Source organism: Eschrichtius robustus, chromosome 8, assembly GCF_028021215.1.
Source record: "Eschrichtius robustus isolate mEscRob2 chromosome 8, mEscRob2.pri, whole genome shotgun sequence".
Taxonomy (NCBI): domain Eukaryota; kingdom Metazoa; phylum Chordata; class Mammalia; order Artiodactyla; family Eschrichtiidae; genus Eschrichtius; species Eschrichtius robustus.
The window spans coordinates 952,097-971,602 of NC_090831.1; positions in this window are offsets into that span (position 1 = coordinate 952,097).

Consider the following 19,506-nt stretch of genomic DNA (forward strand, 5'->3'; position numbering starts at 1 on the left):
GGCCTGTGTTGCGTGTCTTCTACTACTTGGTCTTACTCTCTCCATTACTTCCCATTAGGTGGAACCACGTGAAGTTGCCATTTTTTTGTGGGAAAAAAGTGTATAAAATTGGTCATCTCCTCTGGTTGGACCTGTAACTCTGAGGGAAGCAGCAAGCAGCACGGTGTCGTGAAGAGAAACACGTGTGCACGTGGGCAAGGCCGGGGGTGCCCCCGCACCTGTGACCTATCCCTTGTCACCGTCCCTCTCAGTGGGCCTTTTCCTCCCAGTTAACACGGAGGCCGGAGGGAGACCCACGGTTTCTGGGAGCCACGAGCGTAGACCGGACCTTCTCCTCCGCGAGCGCTGTTTCTGGAACGGCGTTGCCCCCAGGGCGGTGGGGAGTGAAGGTCACCTCAGGAAGCAGGGGCAGCCGGCGGAGACCAGCATTCTCAGCGCCGGGGGTGGCAGGCAGCTTTGCCCGCCGAGCGCCTGCAGCAGCGTCCGCAGACGCCCCTGTCTCCGCCCACGTCCCCGCCCACAGCCGGGGCTCGCTGCCGGCATCCGGTGGGGAGGCCCCTGTCTCCGCCCTTGTCCCCGCCCACAGCCGGGGCTCGCTGCCGGCATCCGGGGGGGAGGCCCCTGTCCCCGCCCTTGTCCCCGCCCACAGCCGGGGCTCGCTGCCGGCATCCGGGGGGCAGGTCGGGGAGGCTGCCGGCTGCCCCACGGGCACGGGGTGGGCCCTCAGGGGGGAAGGTCGGCGTGCTGAGGCTGCGGGACCCCGGAACACAAGGGCTTGTCGGGCTGGTTGGGGCCCCGCGGAGCAGGCGGACAGAACAGGGGCGGCCGGGCCGGGGGGCCTTCGCTCTCCCGGGGGCCGTGCTGCGCCGGGGCTGGGGGCCGGCGGGCGGCCTAGGGCAGAGGGGCCTCGGCCTCACTCGGGTGTGTGTCTGGAGGAACGGCGGCCGCTGGTCCCGAGCCCACCGGGTGGCCCGAGCGCAGGGCTCAGGCGGGAGGGGGAGACGGGGGGCGGGAGCCAGGCCTCCCCTGAGGACCGGCTGCGAGCCGGCTGCGGCCGGGCGAGGGGTCTCAGCCTGGGCGAAGCCGTGCAGGCGGCTGCAGGGGGGAGGCCAGGCCTCCCGGGGGCCGCTCCCGCGGGTGAGGTCCCGGCCCACTCGGCGGCCAGACCGGGGCCCTCTTTGTCTGGCACATTCATGAAATGAAAAGTACGCAGCTTACTAAAAAGAATGATCTAGGTATAGACTGGCCTCCAAGACTTACTGTTAACTGTATTTCGGGGAGGTGGGGAGGAACGTGGGGTGTCCCAGTGACGAAAAGCGGGTCACACACGTGGGCACCTGTGCTCCGAAGTGTACAGAGTTTCAGGACGATGTCCAGGGAGCTGGTGGCAGCGCTTCCTCTGCGTTTGGAACGTGGTTCCTGGGGCGCAGAGTAGAAAGGGAGGCGAGCTCTTCACGAAGCCCTTTGAACACTCGGAACTGGTTAGAAGGAGCAAGAGATGCACATCTGACAGCGTCCCGGGAAGTCTTTCCATCTTGCTGTCTCGTGTGGCGGTGGATGGGTGTGTCAGCGGGGACGAGGGAGAGCATCGTCCTGAAGGTGCTGCCAGGCCGCTCCACCGAGATGCCCGGTCCAGCCGGCCCTCTGTTCTGGGGAAGGTCAGGCCAAGGTCCCTTTGTTTCTGGGGCCCCAGAGCGACCTTCCTCTCTTCACCCAACCCTGCCGAGATGCGGAGGGAGGACCTCTTTAGAGAGAAATGGGTTGTGGGGAAGGGGCTCTTCCCTCCCGGGGTCTGCCCTTCCTGATTCTGGCCAGGTCAGAAAAAATCCTTTCTTTTATTTAAATCTTCAAATTCCTTTGTCTCATTCCCCTAGCAATAAGCAAATGGTCTGAATGCTGAGGAGGGTGATGTAAGTAAGAAAATGATGAATGCAACAGAAAAAATAAACCCATAGCTAAGATCTTATGCTATGACCCAGTCACCTTCTTCTTTCTTTCTTTCTTTTTTTTTTTTAAACAAAAATGAGCTGTAAGTAAAAGAGGCTTAGGGCATTTTCTAAAATCAGCAGTTATTAGGTGGTACGTAGGTGAAAACAGAGCCTAAGGAGTTTCTCCCAATGATATAAAAGTGAAGACAAGACTTGAGGTTGTGTCATCTCTGAGATTCGTGCCCAGTTCTGGGCAGGGCTCTGAGCTCCATGCCACGTTGTCTCCCTATGATCTTCTGAAGGTTTTGCTCAAGTTCTTGACTCTGTAAATTTTTGTATTTCACCAGTTTGGGGAAGTTTTAAGCTGTTATTTATTCTAATAGCCTTTCAGCCCTACTCTGTTTCTCCTGTCTTTCTGGGACTCAAAAGATATGAACGTGGACTCCTAGTATTGTCCTGCAGGTCCCTGAAGCTCTGGTGACTTTGTCATCTGTTTTTCCTCTTGCTCAGATTGGGTGAAGTGTACTGACCTGTCCTCAAGTTCACTGGTTCTGTCCTCTGTCATTTCTACTTGAGACCATCCAGCAAGTTTAAAACACTTTCTGTTATGGCATTTTTCAGTTTTGTACTACCCCGTGCTTAGCTGTCTTTTTAATAACTTGTATTTCTTTGTTGAACTTTTCTGCTACTTAATTTGTTTCAAGACAGTTTTTAATTGCTTGTTGAAGCATTTCTATGATGACGGCTTTAAAGTACTTGCCAGATCATTCCAACATCAGATTTATCTCAATATTGACATTGGTTGATTCTTGTGAGTTCTCTGGTTCTTTGTATGGTGGGTGATGTTCAGTTGGATTGTGGGCAATTTGGCTGTTATGTTCAGAGACTGTAAGAAAACCTTTCATTTTTGCGGACAGTCTCCTGTTCAGGTTTAACACACAAGTCTCAGTGTCCTTTGTGGGCTGTGGTTCCAAGGACAGTTTAATCATCACAGGCTTTGTGCTGTTATTTTGATCTGCTTAGTTCCTCTAGTGCCGCTGAAGCTTCCATGGGTTCCTGGTGCTGCTGCCTGAGGGGCGGAGGGGTTTCTCCAGGAAGTTTGTGCCTCTTAATCCCCTTCACCTGTTTCACTGGAGACCACCAGTTTGTTCTCTGAATCTATGAGTCTGTTTCAGTTCTGTTCTGGTAGTTCATTTGTTTAGTTTTTTAGATTCCACATATAAGCGATATCATATGGTATTTGTCTTTCTCTGTCTGACTTATTTCACTTAGTATAACAATCTCTAGGTCCATCCATGTTGCTGCAAATGGCAAGATTTCATTCTTTTTTATGGCTGAGTAATATTCCACTGTATATATGTACCACATCTCCTTTTTTTTTTTTTTTAAACATCTTTATTGAAGTATAATTGCCTTACAATGGTGTGTTAGCTTCTGCTTTATAACAAAGTGAATCAGTTATACACATACAATATGTTCCCATATCTCTTCCCTCTTGCATCTCCCTCCCTCCCACCCTCCCCATCCCACCCCTCTAGGTGGTCACAAAGCACCGAGCTGATCTCCCTGTGCTATGTGGCTGCTTCCCACTAGTTATCTATTTTACATTTGGTAGTGTATATGTGTCCATGACACTCTCTTACCCTGTCACATCTCACCCCACCCCCTCCCCATATCCTCAAGTCCATTCTCTAGTAGGTCTGTGTCTTTATTCCCGTCTTGCCACTAGGTTCTTCATGGCTTTTTTTTTTTTTTTTCCTTAGATTCCGTATATATGTGTTAGCATACTGTATTTGTTTTTCTCTTTCTGACTTACTTCACTCTGTATGACACACTCTAACTCCATCCACCTCATTACAAATACCTCCATTTCATTTCTTTTTATGGCTGAGTAATATTCCATTGTATATATGTGCCACATCTTCTTTATCCATTCATCTGTCGATGGACATTGAGGTTGCTTCCATGTCCTGACTATTGTAAATAGAGCTGCAATGAACATTTTGGTACATGACTCTTTTTGAACTATGGTTTTCTCAGGGTATATGCCCAGTAGTGGGATTGCTGGGTCGTATGGTAGTTCTATTTGTAGTTTTTTAAGGAACCTCCATACTGTTCTCCATAGTGGCTGTATCAATTTACATTCCCACCAACAGTGCAAGAGTGTTCCCTTTCCTCCACACCCTCTCCAGCATTTATTGTTTCTAGATTTTTTGATGATGGCCATTCTGATCGGTGTGAGATGATATCTCATTGTAGTTTTGATTTGCATTTCTCTAATGATTAATGATGTTGAGCATTCTTTCATGTGTCTGTTGGCAATCTGTATATCTTCTTTGGAGAAATGTCTATTTAGGTCTTCTGCCTATTTTTGGATTGGGTTGTTCGTTTTTTTGTTATTGAGCTGCATGAGCTGCTTGTAAATCTTGGAGATTAATCCTTTGTCAGTTGCTTCATTTGCAAATATTTTCTCCCATTCTGAGGGTTGTCTTTTGGTCTTGTTTATGGTTTCCTTTGCTGTGCAAAAGCTTTTAAGTTTCATTAGGTCCCATTTGTTTATTTGTGTTCTTATTTCCATTTCTCTGGGAGCTGGGTCAAAAAGAATCTTGCTGTGCTGTATGTCATAGAGTGTTCTGCCTATGTTTTCCTCTAAGAGTTTGATAGTGTCTGGCCTTACATTTAGGTCTTTAATCCATTTTGAGTTTATTTTTGTGCATGGTGTCAGGGAGTGTTCTAATTTCATACTTTTACATGTATCTGTCCAATTTTCCCAGCACCACTTATTGAAGAGGCTGTCTTTTCTCCACTGTATATTCTTGCCTCCTTTATCAAAGATAAGGTGACCATATGTGTGTGGGTTTATCTCTGGGCTTTCTATCCTGTTCCATTGATCTATATTTCTGTTTTTGTGCCAGTACCAAACTGTCTTGATTACTATAGCTTTGTAATATAGTCTGAAGTCAGGGAGCCTGATTCCGCCTGCTCCATTTTTCGTTCTCAAGATTGCTTTGGCTATTCGGGGTCTTTTTTGTTTCCATGCAAATTGTGAAATTTTTTGTTCTAGGTCTGTGAAAAATGCCACTGGTAGTTTGATAGGGATTGCATTGAATCTGTAGATTGCTTTGGGTAGTAGAGTCATTTTCACAATGTTGATTCTTCCAATCCAAGAACATGGTATATCTCTCCATCTATTTGTATCATCTTTAATTTCTTTCATCAGTGTCTTATAATTTTCTGCATACAGGTCTTTTGTCTCCTTAGGTAGGTTTATTCCTAGATATTTTATTCTTTTTATTGCAATGGTAAATGGGAGTGTTTTCTTAATTTCACTTTCAGATTTTTCATCATTAGTGTATAGGAATGCAAGAAATTTCTGTGCATTAATTTTGTATCCTGCTACTTTACCGAATTCATTGATTAGCTCTAGTAGTTTTCTGGTAACATCTTTAGGATTCTCTATGTATACTATCATGTCATCTGCAAACAGTGACAGCTTTACTTCTTCTTTTCCAATTTGGATTCCTTTTACTTCTTTTTCTTCTCTGATTGCTGTGGCTAAAACCTCCAAAACTATGTTGAATAATAGTGGTGAGAGTGGGCAACCTTGTCTTGTTCCTGATCTTAGTGGAAATGTTTTCAGTTTTTCACCATTGAGGACGATGTTGGCTGTGGATTGTCATATATGGCCTTTATTATGTTGAGGAAATTTCCCTCTACTTTCTGCAGGGCTTTTATCATAAATGGGTGTTGAATTTTGTTGAAAGCTTTCTCTGCATCTATTGAGATGATCATATGGTTTTTCTCCTTCAATTTGTTCATATGGTGCATCACGTTGATTGATTTGCGTATATTGAAGAATCCTTGCATTCCTGGAATAAACCCCACTTGATCATGGTGTATGATCCTTTTAATGTGCTGTTGGATTCTGTTTGCTAGTATTTTGTTGAGGATTTTTGCATCTATATTCATCAGTGATATTGGCCTGTAGTGTTCTTTCTTTGTCTGGTTTTGGTATCAGGGTGATGGTGGCCTCATAGAATGAGTTTGAGAGTGTTCCTCCCTCTGCAATATTTTGGAAGCGTTTGAGAAGGATAGGTGTTAGCTCTTCTCTAAATGTTTGATAGAATTCGCCTGTGAAGCCATCTGGTCCTGGGCTTTGGTTTGTTGGAAGATTTTTTAATTTTTTGTATTATTTTTTTCCCAACAGGTTTAATCAAATGCTGCTTTTTAAGTGAAGCCTTTCTTCCTTTTTTTTTTTTTTTAATTTTTATTTATTTATTTATTTATTTATTTATTTATTTATGGCTGTGTTGGGTCTTCGTTTCTGTGCGAGGGCTTTCTTCAGTTGTGGCAAGCGGGGGCCCACTCTTCATCGCGGTGCGCGGGCCTCTCACTGTCACGGCCTCTCTTGTTGCGGAGCACAGGCTCCAGACGCGCAGGCTCAGTATTTCTGGCTCACGGGCCCAGCTGCTCGACGGCATGTGGGATCTTCCCAGACCAGGGCTCGAACCCGTGTCCCCTGCATTGGCAGGCAGATTTTCAACCACTGCGTCACCAGGGAAGCCCTGTTGGAAAATTTTTAATCACAGTTTCAATTTCAGTGCTTGTGATTGGTCTGCGTATATTTTCTATTTCTTCCTGGTTCAGTCTCGGAAGGCTGTGCATTTCTAAGAATTTGTCCATTTCTTCCAGGTTGTCCATTTTATTGGCATATAGTTGCTTGTAGTAGTGTCTCATGATCCTTTGTATTTCTGCAGTGTCAGTTGTTCCTTCCTCTTTTTCATTTCTAATTCTACTGATTTGAGTCTTCTCCCTTTTTTTTCTTGATGAGTCTGGCTAATGGTTTATCAACTTTGTTTATCATCTCAATGTACCAGCTTTTTGTTTTATTGATCTTTGCTATTGTTTCCTTCAGTTATTTAAATGATACATTAAACAAGATGGACTTAAATGAAATGTCCTATAAATATCAATTATTTCTGTTCTGATCTTTATGATTTCTTTCCTTATGCTAACTTTGGGTTTTTTTTTGTTCTTCTTTCTCTAATTGCTTTAGGTGTAAGGTTAGGTTGTTTATTTGAGATGTTTCTTGTTTCTTGAGGTAGGATTGTATTGCTATAAACTTCCCTCTTAGAGCTGCTTTTGCTGAATCCCATAGGTTTTGGGTTGTCATGTTTTCATTGTCATTTGTTTCTAGGTATTTTTTGATTCCTCTTTGATTTCTTCAGTCATCTCTTGGTTATTCAGTAGTGTATTGTGTAGCCTCCATGTGCTTGTATTTTTTACAGATTTTTTTCCTGTAATTGATATCTAGTCTCATAACATTGTGGTTGGAAAAGATACTTGGTACAATTTCAGTTTTCTTAAATTTATCAAGGCTTGATTTATGACCCAAGATATGATCTATCCTGGAGAATGTTCCTTGAGCACTTGAGAGGAAAGTGTAATTTGTTGTTTTTGGATGGAATGTCCTATAAATATAAATTAAGTCCATCTTGTTTAATGTATCATTTAAAGCTTGTGTTTCCTTATTTATTTTCATTTCGGATGATCTGTCCATTGGTGAAAGTGGGTGTTAAAGTCCCCTACTATGATTGTGTTACTGTTGATTTCCCCTTTTATAGCTGTTAGCATATGCCTTTATATTGAGGTGCTCCTATGTTGGGTGCATAAATATTTACAATTGTTATATCTTCTTCTTGGATTGATCCCTTGATCATAATGTAGTGTCCTCTTTGTCTTTTGTAATAGTCTTTGTTTTAAAGTCTATTTTGTCTGAGATGAGAATTGCTACTCCAGCTTTCTTTTGATTTCCATTTGCATGGAATATCTTTTTCCATCCTCTCACTTTCAGTCTGTATGTGTCCCTAGGTCTGAAGTGGGTCTCTTGTAGACAGCATATATATGGGTCTTGTTTTTGTATCCCTTCAGCCAGTCTATGTCTTTTGGTTAGAGCATTTAATCCATTTACATTTAAGGTAGTTATTGATATGTATGTTCCTATTACCATTTTTTAATTGTTTTGGGTTTGTTATTGTAGGTGTTTTCCTTCTCTTGTGTTTCTTGCCTAGAGAAGTTCCTTTAGCATTTGTTGTAAAGCTGGTTTGGTGGTGCTGAATTCTCTTAGCTTTTGCTTGTCTGTAAAGGTTTTAATTTCTCTGTCGAATCTGAATGAGATCCTTGCTGGGTAGAGTAATCTTGGTTGTAGGTTTTTCCCTTTCATCACTTTAAATATGTCTTGCCACTCCCTTCTGGCTTGCCGAGTTTCTGCTGAAAGATCAGCTGTTAACCTTATGGGCATTCCCTTGTATGTTATTTGTTGCTTTTTCCTTGCTGCTTTTAACATTTTTTCTTTGTATTTGATTTTTGGTAGTTTAATTAATATGTGTCTTGGCATGTTTCTCCTTGGATTTATCCTGTATCTGAGTCTCTGCACTTCCTGGACTTGATTATTTCCTTTCCCATATTATGAGAGTTTTCAAGTATAATCTCTTCAAATATTTTCTCAGTCCCTTTTTCTTCTCTTCTTCTTCTGGGACCCCTATAATTCGAATGTTGGTGCATTTAATGTTGTCCCAGAGGTCTCTGAGACTGTCCTGAATTATTTTCATTCTTTTTTCTTTATTCTGCTCTGTGGTAGTTATTACCACTATTTTATGTTTCAGGTCACTTCACCGTTCTTCTGCCTCAATTATTCTGCTATTGTTTCCGTCTAGAGAATTTTAAATTTCATTTATTGTTTTGTTCATCCTTGTTTGTTTGCTCTTTAGTTCTTCTAGGTCCTTGTTAAACGTTTCTTGTTATTTTCTCCATTCTGTTTCCAAGATTTTGGATCATCTTTACTATCATTACTTTGAATTCTTTTTCATGTAGATTGCCTATTTCCTCTTTATTTGTTTGGTCTGGTGGGTTTTTGTCTTGCTCCTTCATCTGCTGTGTGTTTCTCTGGTCTTTTCATTTTGCTTAACTTACTGTGTTTGGGATTTCCTTTTTGCAGGCTGCAGGTTTGTGGTTCCTTTTGTTTTTGGTGTCTGCCCCAGTGGCTGAGGTTGGTTCATTGGGTTGTGTAGGCTTCCTGGTGGAGGGTACTGGTGTCTGTGTTCTGGTGGATGAGGCTGGATCTTGTCTTTCTGGTGGGAGAACCACATCTGGTGGTGTGTTTTGGGGTGTCTGTGACGTTATGATTTTAGGCATCCTCTCTGCTAATGGGTGGGGCTGTGTTTCTGTCTTGCTAGTTGTTTGGCATAGAGTGTCCAGCACTGTAGCTTGCTGGTCATTGAGTGGAGTAGCGTCTTAGGATTGGGATGGAAATCTCTGGGAAAACTTTTGTCGTTTGATATTATGTGGAGCCGGGAGGTCTCTGGTGGACCAATGGCCTGAACTCTGCTCTCCCACCTCAGAGGCTTAGGCCTGACACCCAGCCAGAGCACCAAGATCCTGTCAGCCACATGGCTCAGAAGAAAAGAGAGAAAAAAAAAGAAGAAATAAAGAAAGAAAGAAGAGAGCAACTAAACCAAAAAACAAATCCACCAATGATAACAAGCGCTAAAAACTATACTAAAAAAAAAAAAAAAAAAAAAAAACAATAAAAAACCAGACAGACAGAACCCTAGGACAAATAGTAAAAGCAAAGCTATACAGACAAAATCACACAAAGAAGCATACACATACACACTCACAGAAAGAGAAAAAGGAAAAAAAAATATCCATATATTAAAAAAAAAAAAGGAAGAGAGTAACCAAATCAATAAACAACTCTACCAATGACAATAAACTCTAAATACTAAACTAAGATAAATGTAAGGCCAGAAACCAGTCAGTCGCAGACAGAAAATCCCAAGTCTACAGTTCCTCCCAAAGTCCACCGCCTCAATTTTGGGATGATTCATTGTCTATTCAGGTATTCCACAGATGCAGGGTATGTCAAGTTGATTGTGGGGATTTAATCCACTCCTCCTGGGGCTGCTGGGGGAAACTTCCCTCTTCTTTGTTTGCACAGCTCCTGGGGTTCAGCTTTGCATTTGGTCCCGCCTCTGTGTGTAGGTCACCTGAGGGCATCTGTTCTTCACTCAGAGAGGATGGGTTAAAGGAGAAGCTGCTTTGGGGGCTCTGGCTCACTCAGGCCGGGGGGAAGGAGGGGTACGGATGCGGGGCGAGCCTGCGGCGGCAGAGGCCTGTGTGACGTTGCACCAGCCTGAGGTGTGCCGTGTGTTCTCCTGGGGAAGTTGTCCCTGGATCATGGGACCCTGGCAGTGGTGGGCTGCACAGGCTCCCAGGAGGGGCGGTGTGGATAGTGACCTGTGCTCGCACACAGGCTTCTTGGTGGTGGCAGCAGCAGCCTTAGTGTCTCATGCCCGTCTCTGGGGTCCGTGCTGATAGCCATGGCTCATGCCCATCTCTGGAGCTTGTTTAGGCAGTGTTCTGAATCTCCTCTACTCGCCCACCCTGAAACAATGGTCTCTTGCCTCTTAGGCAGGTCCAAGCTTTTTCCCGGACTCCCTCCCAGCTAGCCGTGGCATACTAGCCCCCTTCAGGCTGTAGTCATGCTGCCAACCCCAGTCGTCTCCCTGGGATCCGACCTCCAAAGCCCGAGCCTCAGCTTCCGGCCCCCACCTGCCCCAGCGGGTGAGCAGACAAGCCTCTTGGGCTGGTGAGTGCAGGTCGGCACTGATCCTTTGTGCAGGAATGTCTCCACTTTGCCCTCTGCACCCCTGTTACTGCACTCTCCTCTGTGGCTCTGAAGCTTCCCCCTGCTACCCCCTGTCTCCGCCCGTGAAGGGGCTTCCTAGTGAGTGGGATCTTTTCCTCCTTCACAGCTCCCTCCCAGTGGTGGAGGTCCTATCCCTATTCTTTTGTCTCTGTTTTTCCTTTTTTCTTTTGCCCTACCCAGGTACGTGGGGAGTTTCTTGCCTTTTGGGAAGTCTGAGGTCTTCTGCCAGCGTTCAGTAGGTGTTCTGTAGGAGTTGTTCCACATGTAGATGTAATTTTGATATATTTGTGGGGAGGAAGGTGATCTCCACATCTTATTCCTCCATCATCTTGAAGGTCTAGCTCTATTCATTTATTTTGAGTTCTCTCTTTCATGTTGGAAAGTTTCCTTAACTGTCTGTTGAGGTTAAGAATGAGGCACTGAAGCCTGATAGGATGTTTTTCATGTGCAGGGAGCTTATCGGGACTCAGTTTCCATCAGTGGTTCTCAGCTGAGGGGGAGTTTGTCCCCAGGGGCATTTGGCAAGGTCTGGAGACATTTCTTGTTGTCACAGCTGGTGAGATGTTCCCAGACAAGAATGTTCCTAAACATCCTGTGATGTACAGGAAAGTCTCCCCTAACAGATAGCTCTGGCCCCAAATGTCGGGAAGCCCTCCCTCATTTAGAAGAGACGAAGGCAATAGGATGGAGGCAATTGTTGGACATCATCTTTAGGGCTAGAAACAGGGGATCTCAAACCCCCTAGTTGGCCATGGCTAACGCCAGCGTGTCTCAGGTCCTCAGCTGTAAATGTCAAATGGGGACAATGCGCAGCTTCTCGTGGCCAGAGCTCGGCTGAAATCCTTGCAGAGTCTTTTACCCCATGCATGTGTGAGCCTCCGATTCTTGCTGCCCTTGCCAGCTGATGGAGCGGGGGGCGCCCCGTGGCCTTCCCACACCTCCTGCTCCACAGACCTGTGTGTTTCCTCTCGGCCCGTCTTTAACTACCTCTTACGTGTGATGGGGACACAGGAGAGAGAAGCCGGCCTGGTCTAGTCCTCTCACGATGGGCCTTTGTGTCCCTGTGCCGTTTTCCATCGTTTCCTGTGGAGGTCCCCCCCCACCCCAGCACCCTCGTTGGGTCGGGGAGGGCATTGAGGAGTCCAGAGTCAGAGGACATGTGGTGGAGACTTGTGTTACATTCACTCCACCGAGCGACAGCTCTTACCAAACAGCCGCTGCTGCCTTCTTCTCGGGGAAGCACCTCTGCAAGGGGTGCTAAAGCCCACGGAGTTTTTGTGTGGAGCTGCTTTTCTAATTCCTAACATTACACATGTACACACACATGCACACGCACACACACATACACACACACGGATATAATCATTCAATTATATGAACGATTCAGCTATGCAAAGCCTTTTTTAAGCAGCTTTGGTTCTGTCCCTGGAACACAATTAAAGCCACACTCTGCGGAGGCCAGGTCACTCCTTATTCCATGAAGCCTCTGGAATTAACACAGTGAAGTCGTCAGCAAACTTACTGGGTGAGCCTGTAGAGCACACATTCAAACGACAAATGATCAGCAATATAGAAATGCCCCCGGTTTGCCCCATCCTGTAAAACTGAACACTTTCCAATTCTCTATCAAAAAAAATCCCAAACACTCAGAGCCCCTCAGAGCGTGGAATGCACTTTTTGGTCTCCTATTTTCTAGTTGTTGAGCTTAGTTTCATCGGGAGGAATTAAATTAGGATAACTGGCTGGCGCCTAGCTCTCCTCTTCAGCAGCTGTAACCATGACAACAGGATGCCCTCAGCAAGCACTTACACACACGAGGTACTTGGCTTAATCCTTAGGACAATCCCGTAGGGGATTCTGCTTTCTTCACACTGCAGATGAGGAAACAAACTTTGACGGATAAGATAACTTTCCAGGGTAAATATGGAATCACAGGAGAGCTGCTATGGGGGCAAAGCTGAGTCTTGTCCCCTTTGTTGCCACCGCTGCCCGGCTCCCCGGGCAGGTACTGAGGGGGACAGGGCCGCCCTCTCTGCTTGGAGCTGGGTTACTCTAGCCGTGTCTCTCACACGTCCTTCACTCTGTTCTTCATTCTTTCTGGCTCCTGCTGTTGACTTAGTTGTGGGCTGCAACCTCACCCTCTATGATTTAACCGTTTTCTTTCCATTTACATGTAAGTATCAGCATTACAGGGACTGTATAGAAAAGGTGGAGTTTTCACTCAGCAAATAAGTAGCAAATTTTGCGTGGAACAGAATTTGACTCTTCTGAGTAAATTTTCTCATGAAGGAATTTATTTGCACAGTCCCTGCCTTGGGAACGATACGCGCTGTGCCCAGAGAAAAGTTGCCATGTCCTCGTTTTCGTGTCCTCAGGAGGGAAGCTGGGCCAGATGCTGAACCGCATGGGCGCTGGACGCCTCCGCTCCCTGGGCCGCATCCTGACCAACCTGACCTCCTGTGTCCTGCTGACCCTCTTCCAGGGCCTGACCTCCGCCACCTCCCTGGAGGCGACCTCACAGGCCCTCATGCAGAAGAACAGCTTCTTGGCCAGTAAGTATTCAGTGAACACACATGCTCATAAAGGCAATATTTGCATATTTCTCCCCAAACGTGTCTTATCATGGCTCCGACAGAAAACAGTGCTTTCTGGGTAAAATGAACAAAGCAGAACTGGTCCCCTTGAGTTGGTGAAAAGATGGATCTCGTACGTCATCCGAGGCCCAGTGCTATTCCCTGCGTCCATGTTTACCAGTTTACGGGACTAGTTTACCAGTTTATGGTTAAATCTCACGTGATAGGTTTTATTTTTCTTGATTAAAGCTGTACTCTGATTTCTTCCATCCCTTTTATTTTTATCAGGTATATCTGGATGTCCTAGGGTCAGGGGAGAAGAGACAGTGGCCAGTTCAAGTCTATTGATCAGTTGTTCACTTATTCAACATAAGTATGATGTATTCTCATATTCCTTTTGAATAAACAGTGAATTATTGTTGTTATTTGGCTTTGTATTAGTTTGCTAAGGCTGCTGTGACAAAGAATTGCAGACTAGGTGGCTTAAACAGCGTGAATTTATTTTCTCATAATTCTGGAGTCCAGGTGTGGGCAGGCCTGGCTCCCCCCGAGGCCTCTGTGTCCTCGACGTATGGACAGCTGTCTCCTCCCTGATCTTCCCTCCGTGCGTGTCTGTGTCCACACTTCCCCGTCTTCTAAGTACACCGGTCATGCTGGATTAGAGCACATCCCGTGACCTCATTTTCAGTTGGTCACCTCTGTAAAGACTCAGTCTCCCAATAAGGTCACATTGTGAAGTGCTAGGGGTGAGGACTTCAACTTATGAATTTTGGGAGGGCAGAATTCAGCCCACAAGCAGCTTTATATATGAAATGCGAAGAATTCCTGTGGCAGAACACAGAATCCAAAGACATCAGTTCTTAGGGACATCTGTAATCACAGACAAGGAAATACTATTATTTGTGCAGCCTCCTGTAATTTTTCAAGTCCTGCAAAAATGCAAAACAAATAATTTCTTTGTATTAATGACACCACCGTGTGGTTTTATTAAAATAAAAAAGAGGATTTTTAATTTTAGGAGGGAGTTGGGAATTGGGAGGCCTTGGTGCTACCTCACCGCCGAGGGCTTGTGTCACACAGAAAATCAGCCTCCCCTCCCTGGGGTGCGGCCCCTTCTCAATGGGGGAACTGAGCCGAGCGAGTGTTCTGGGGTGTCCGGTCAGACCCATGCTGATGTGGTGTAAGCCACTCCTAGGTTGTGCTGACCCCTTGTTGGTCCTTTTCTGACTTTAGGCATCATTTTAAACCGTTCCTTAGGGGGTAAGAGAACCCCAGCTCAGAATCTCTCCAGCTGCCGCCCCAGGTTACATACGGCATCCGGACCAGCATCTTGTACAGCATAAGAACGGATCTGGTGAAAAACCCTTTCTGGAAGTTCCACCCTCAGAGCCTCCCAGGCGATGGGTTCAAGTATAACTACATCTTCGTCCCGTTGCAAGACATGATCGAAAGAGCTATCATCTCAGTGCAGACGGGGCAGGAGGCCCTGGACCCGGCCGAGCAGGTGCAGGCCATCCCGTACCCGTGTCACACCAGCCACCTGTGGGTACCCGGTGGGACCGAGCTCCTGAGGGCCCCCGACAGTGGGAGAGGCCCTGCGTTTGGAAACCAGGTGGAGAAAAATCCTGGAGCCTTTGTATAGCCATTCCGCCAAAGAGCATTTGGAGATGTTCCATTCTCCTTTTTAATTTCCTAAGGCTGAGCCATCCAGATAGAAGAACAGTTGTGGAGATAATATGGTCAGTTAGATTTGACACCAGGCATCTGTAGCTTCAGACACCCTTCAGAATAAATTTGCCGAATAATATTCATGGGGGATTCCTCCCATCTGAACTAGAGAATCAGAGGAATCTTATTTCCTCTTCAGCCCAAATCCTTACAGTTTGGGCCTGTGCCACCCACATGCAGGAATGGAGGGATTCCCAGAGGCCTGGGGCGGGTGACCTCATAGGTGGGGTCATCCGACAACACTCATGAGTTGAATTGGGTGATTCAGCGGGTGACTGTAGCTCCGACACTCTTGGGGTGAGAGCGAGGGGAAGCTCAGTCGAAGGGACTCGGGGCAGCGCTCACCGTTGGGACGTCCTTCCGTGTAAGATGCTTCATAGCCAAGACCTGGGCAATGTTTCGGGCGGTGCTGTGTTCAGAGAGGGGTGCATTCACAAGCCCTCTCCTCCCTGACTTTCCCAAGCGGGTCAGCAAACAGGACCGGGCAAGGGGAGGATGGCAGCAGACCCTGCCCTGGGCTGGGGAGCCGCACTCTTCTGTAAGTGACTCCAGCACAGGCTGGTGGGAGGACACAGCACAGATGTGAGCCTGAGGGTCCCTGATTCACCCATTCCCATGCCAGGGAGGGTGGTGGAGACACAAGACCTGCATCAGCCCGCTGGCCCGAGGGTCGGGGTGGGGAGAAAGCTTCCGTCCTTCTCAGCAGTACCCCCCGCCCGCATTGTCCTGGGCCAGGATCAGGGTCCTGGGGGTGGGGGGTGGATGGAGGGAGAAGGGCAAGAGGCAGAGCCTGGGTGACGTGGGGAGGGGCTGGGGGTTGGCCATCACCCTGCACTGGCACCGGAGTCATGCATCTCAAGAGACAAAAACAAAAGCTGAACCATTTTTTTTTAAGATTCCATATATATGTGTTAGCATACGGTATTTGTTTTTCTCTTTCTGACTTACTTCACTCTGTATGACAGGCTCTAGGTCCATCCACCTCACTACAAAAAACTCAGTTTCGTTTCTTTTTATGGCTGAGTAATATTCCATTGTATATATGTGTCACATCTTCTTTATCCATTTATCTGTCCATGGACACTTAGGTTGCTTCCATGTCCTGACTATTGTAAATAGAGCTGCAATGAACATTGTGGAACATGACTCTTTTTGAATTATGGTTTTCTCAGGGTATATGCCCAGTAGTGGGATTGCTGGGTAAAATGGTTCTGAGGACCCTAGGGGCAGCACGGGAATAAAGATGCAGACGATGAGAATGGACTTGAGGACACGGGGAGGGAGAAGGGTAATCTGGGACGAAGTGAGAGAGTAGCATGGACATATATACACTACCAAATGTAAAATAGATAGCTAGTGGGAAACAGCCACATAGCACAGGGAGATCAGCTCGGTGCTTTGTGACCACCTAGAGGAGTGGGATAGGGAGGGTGGGAGGGAGACACAAGAGGGAGGAGATATGGAGATGTATGTATACATATAGCTGATTCACTTTGTTATACAGCAGAAACTCACACACCATTGTAAATCAATTATACTCCAATAGAGATGTTAAAATAAAAAGCTGACTTATCCACGTGGTTGTCCCTATATGTGGGATTTTGATCCTACAGGCTCGTCCTTTTCTGCCTGACATTGCTAATAGAGACAAACCACCGAGGAACACTGTTAGTAAGAGTATTAAAATGCAAGTCGGGGATTTGCCACCTTCCGAAAAAGAGGTGGAGACAACGAAATGTTTATGAAGATCAGAGTAGCCTTGTAAAAAGGGTTAAACAAATGAGAATATTGGATTTCCTAATTTCCAAGTTTATTGACAGGCTTTTGTTTGGGTTCCAGAGTAGGGATAAATACACGGAAGACTCTGGAGCATATTTGTTTGATTCATGCTGTCCTGATAGTAGGGAGGTGACAGACAGTCCTATTTCTGAGGTCACTTAGACATCCTGGATTTAATAGGTTTCTCCTTTTATTGTTAGTTTTATAAACAAATGGTTATCAAAAGTTGAGAAAGTAGAGAAAAAAGTCATACTTCATACCCTCTTCTAAAGCATCAGTTGGTTTTGGTTTGTTTGGGGACTATTCTTCCCTTCCGTGACCTTGAACTCATGACATCTTGCTAAGAGAGAACGTTTTTGTGTTTTTTCATTTGAAGCCATTTATGGAGCATTTGCTATGTGTCATGTATGCACGTGACTGTCATACTTTGTGGTGAAAAAGGTGTCGTCCTTGCCTTCTGGGAGCTTGCAGACCAGGGGTTACCAGGACCGTACGAGCCCGGAGAACCGCAGTCACCCTCCCCTGTGGGATTCCCCAGGGATGGGAGTCACAGGACCTCTCGCCTCCCAGTTGGGAAGTTGGTGGAGGGGCACACGCATCCACATCAGACGCCAGTCTCTTCCCTAAAGTCCGAGGGAGGATTTGAGGTCGAGCAGAGCGCTCGTGTTCCTCCTCCCCTCCCTCTCCCTCATCCCCTCCTTCTGTGGTTAGTCTGCCTTCAACATGCTTCCTCCTTCTGCATTTTAAAAATTCACTTGGTGCACACATAGTTTCATTATTTTCTTGTTCTGTTGATACTTTTTTCAAAGGACCACACATGGACTTTATTTATCAATTCTCTTTTTTTGTCTTTTCTAACTTACTTGTTATTTCTGTCTTTATTTTTATTACTTCCGTACTTTTATATACCCTCAATGTGTTATGCTGTTTCTCTGATAACTGAGACCCATGTTTGATATATTATTTTTAGTGTGTTTTTCCTTTAATTTGTGTAGTGACCTAAGGTGATGACTTTTCTTTTCAATCATTATTTCATCTATGTCCCATGGATCTGATATACGACTAAAAGTTCATTGTTTTCTAGACACTTGCAATATGGGTTTCTATTGTCTTCTTGACCTAAGAGCTGTTTGAGTTTCTTTTAATTCCCAAGTGGAAATTCTGGGGAATTTTAAGCATGTGAAGTTACTCAGCTTACTTATAGTAAGAAAAATTTAAATTAAAACGTCTGTGATAGCATTTTAAAAATCAGATTGGCAAAATCCAAAAATTGCATCGTACCCTAAATTACCAAATACTGCTAATAAATCCTAATTTTTACTTTGCCATCAGAAAATACTGTGTTTATCATTTCCCCTTTTTGAATTTATGGCATTTTCTCTGTCAACTATTATATAATCTACTTTTCTGAATGATTTATGGGTACTTGAAAATAAATTTCTGATTTCCTATTTTTATAGTACAGAATTTATCTACATTAACTTTGTTGTTTAGGAATTCTCTGTCCTTATTTGTGTCCACTTCATCTGTGCTGAGCTAAGATAGATAAACTATAGTCCCCTGTTACTGGAATATCCCCTTGCTTTTTCCTGTGGTGTTGGCCTTTCGAATCTTGGGGCTGAGTCACGTTGTGCAGAGCCATGAATAATTGTGTTCTGGGTCTTCCTTAATGCTTTGTGGACGTAATTCTACCTTGTATAAAATTAAATTAATGACCTCTGCTTTTTCCCCCTTTTTTCTCTCTCTCTGGATTCACAGTTTGCTTGCCATGCCTTTGCCCATCCTTGCATTTTAAACTTTTCTGAAGTGTCTTGTTTTAGGCGTGTCTCTTGTGTGCATCACATAGCTTCATACACAGGGGAGGTTAGCTGTTTAACGGTATGAAATGGAATTTCATGTGTATATTGTCTTAGTTATGTAATATATTTTTCTATACTTATACCATTATTTAGGAATGTTCTGCTGTTGTTCTAGTGGTTCCCTTATAGTTATAACTTTGTACAAATAATATCAGCCCTTTCTTTCTTTCTTTTTTTTTTTACCATGACCAATAAAAAAACAACGTAATTTCTCTTCTTCCATCACTTCTTCTTCTTTATCATGCAATTTTAGTTAACATTATTATCTCAGTGTCCTCCTTTGTACGTTAAAGATGCCTGTACTTATATTCTACATTTGTCAGCGTTAAACAAATAGCCTTTGATTTGGGCATTTACCAACTCATTCTTCCTCTTTGAAGAATTTCCCCAACCTTCCAATTTTTGTTTGTTGTATCATTTTTACATTTCAGGGAACAAAACATTTCCAATCTGTCTTGTCTTCTTATTTTTCATTTTTATTTTAGTCTTATTTTTACTGGAAATAAATCCACTTCTTACCATTATTCTTTCGCTGTGATTTACCAGTCATCCTTTTGTGGGCTGGTTTGTCTTCTAGTAATTTCCTTAAGAAGATCTCATGAGACAATTTAACCCGAGTTCTTACATACTTAAAATTCTTTGCAGCATTTATATTTGAAAGACAGCTTGGCTGGATATGAAATCCTGGGCTCACTCTTTCCTTGAGTATCTTGTAGAAATAGCTCCATTATCTTTGGCTTTCAGTGTTAGTATAAAGAAATCTGAGTCCACCTTGATATTTTCACTCTTTTATATGACTTGGTAATTTTGACAAATTGCTAATAACTTGAAAATTCAATAATTTACTAGGATACACTTAATTGTTGACCATTCTAGGACAGTTTTCCAAGGCACAAGATGAGTTCATTCAATGTGTAAGACTTAAGCTT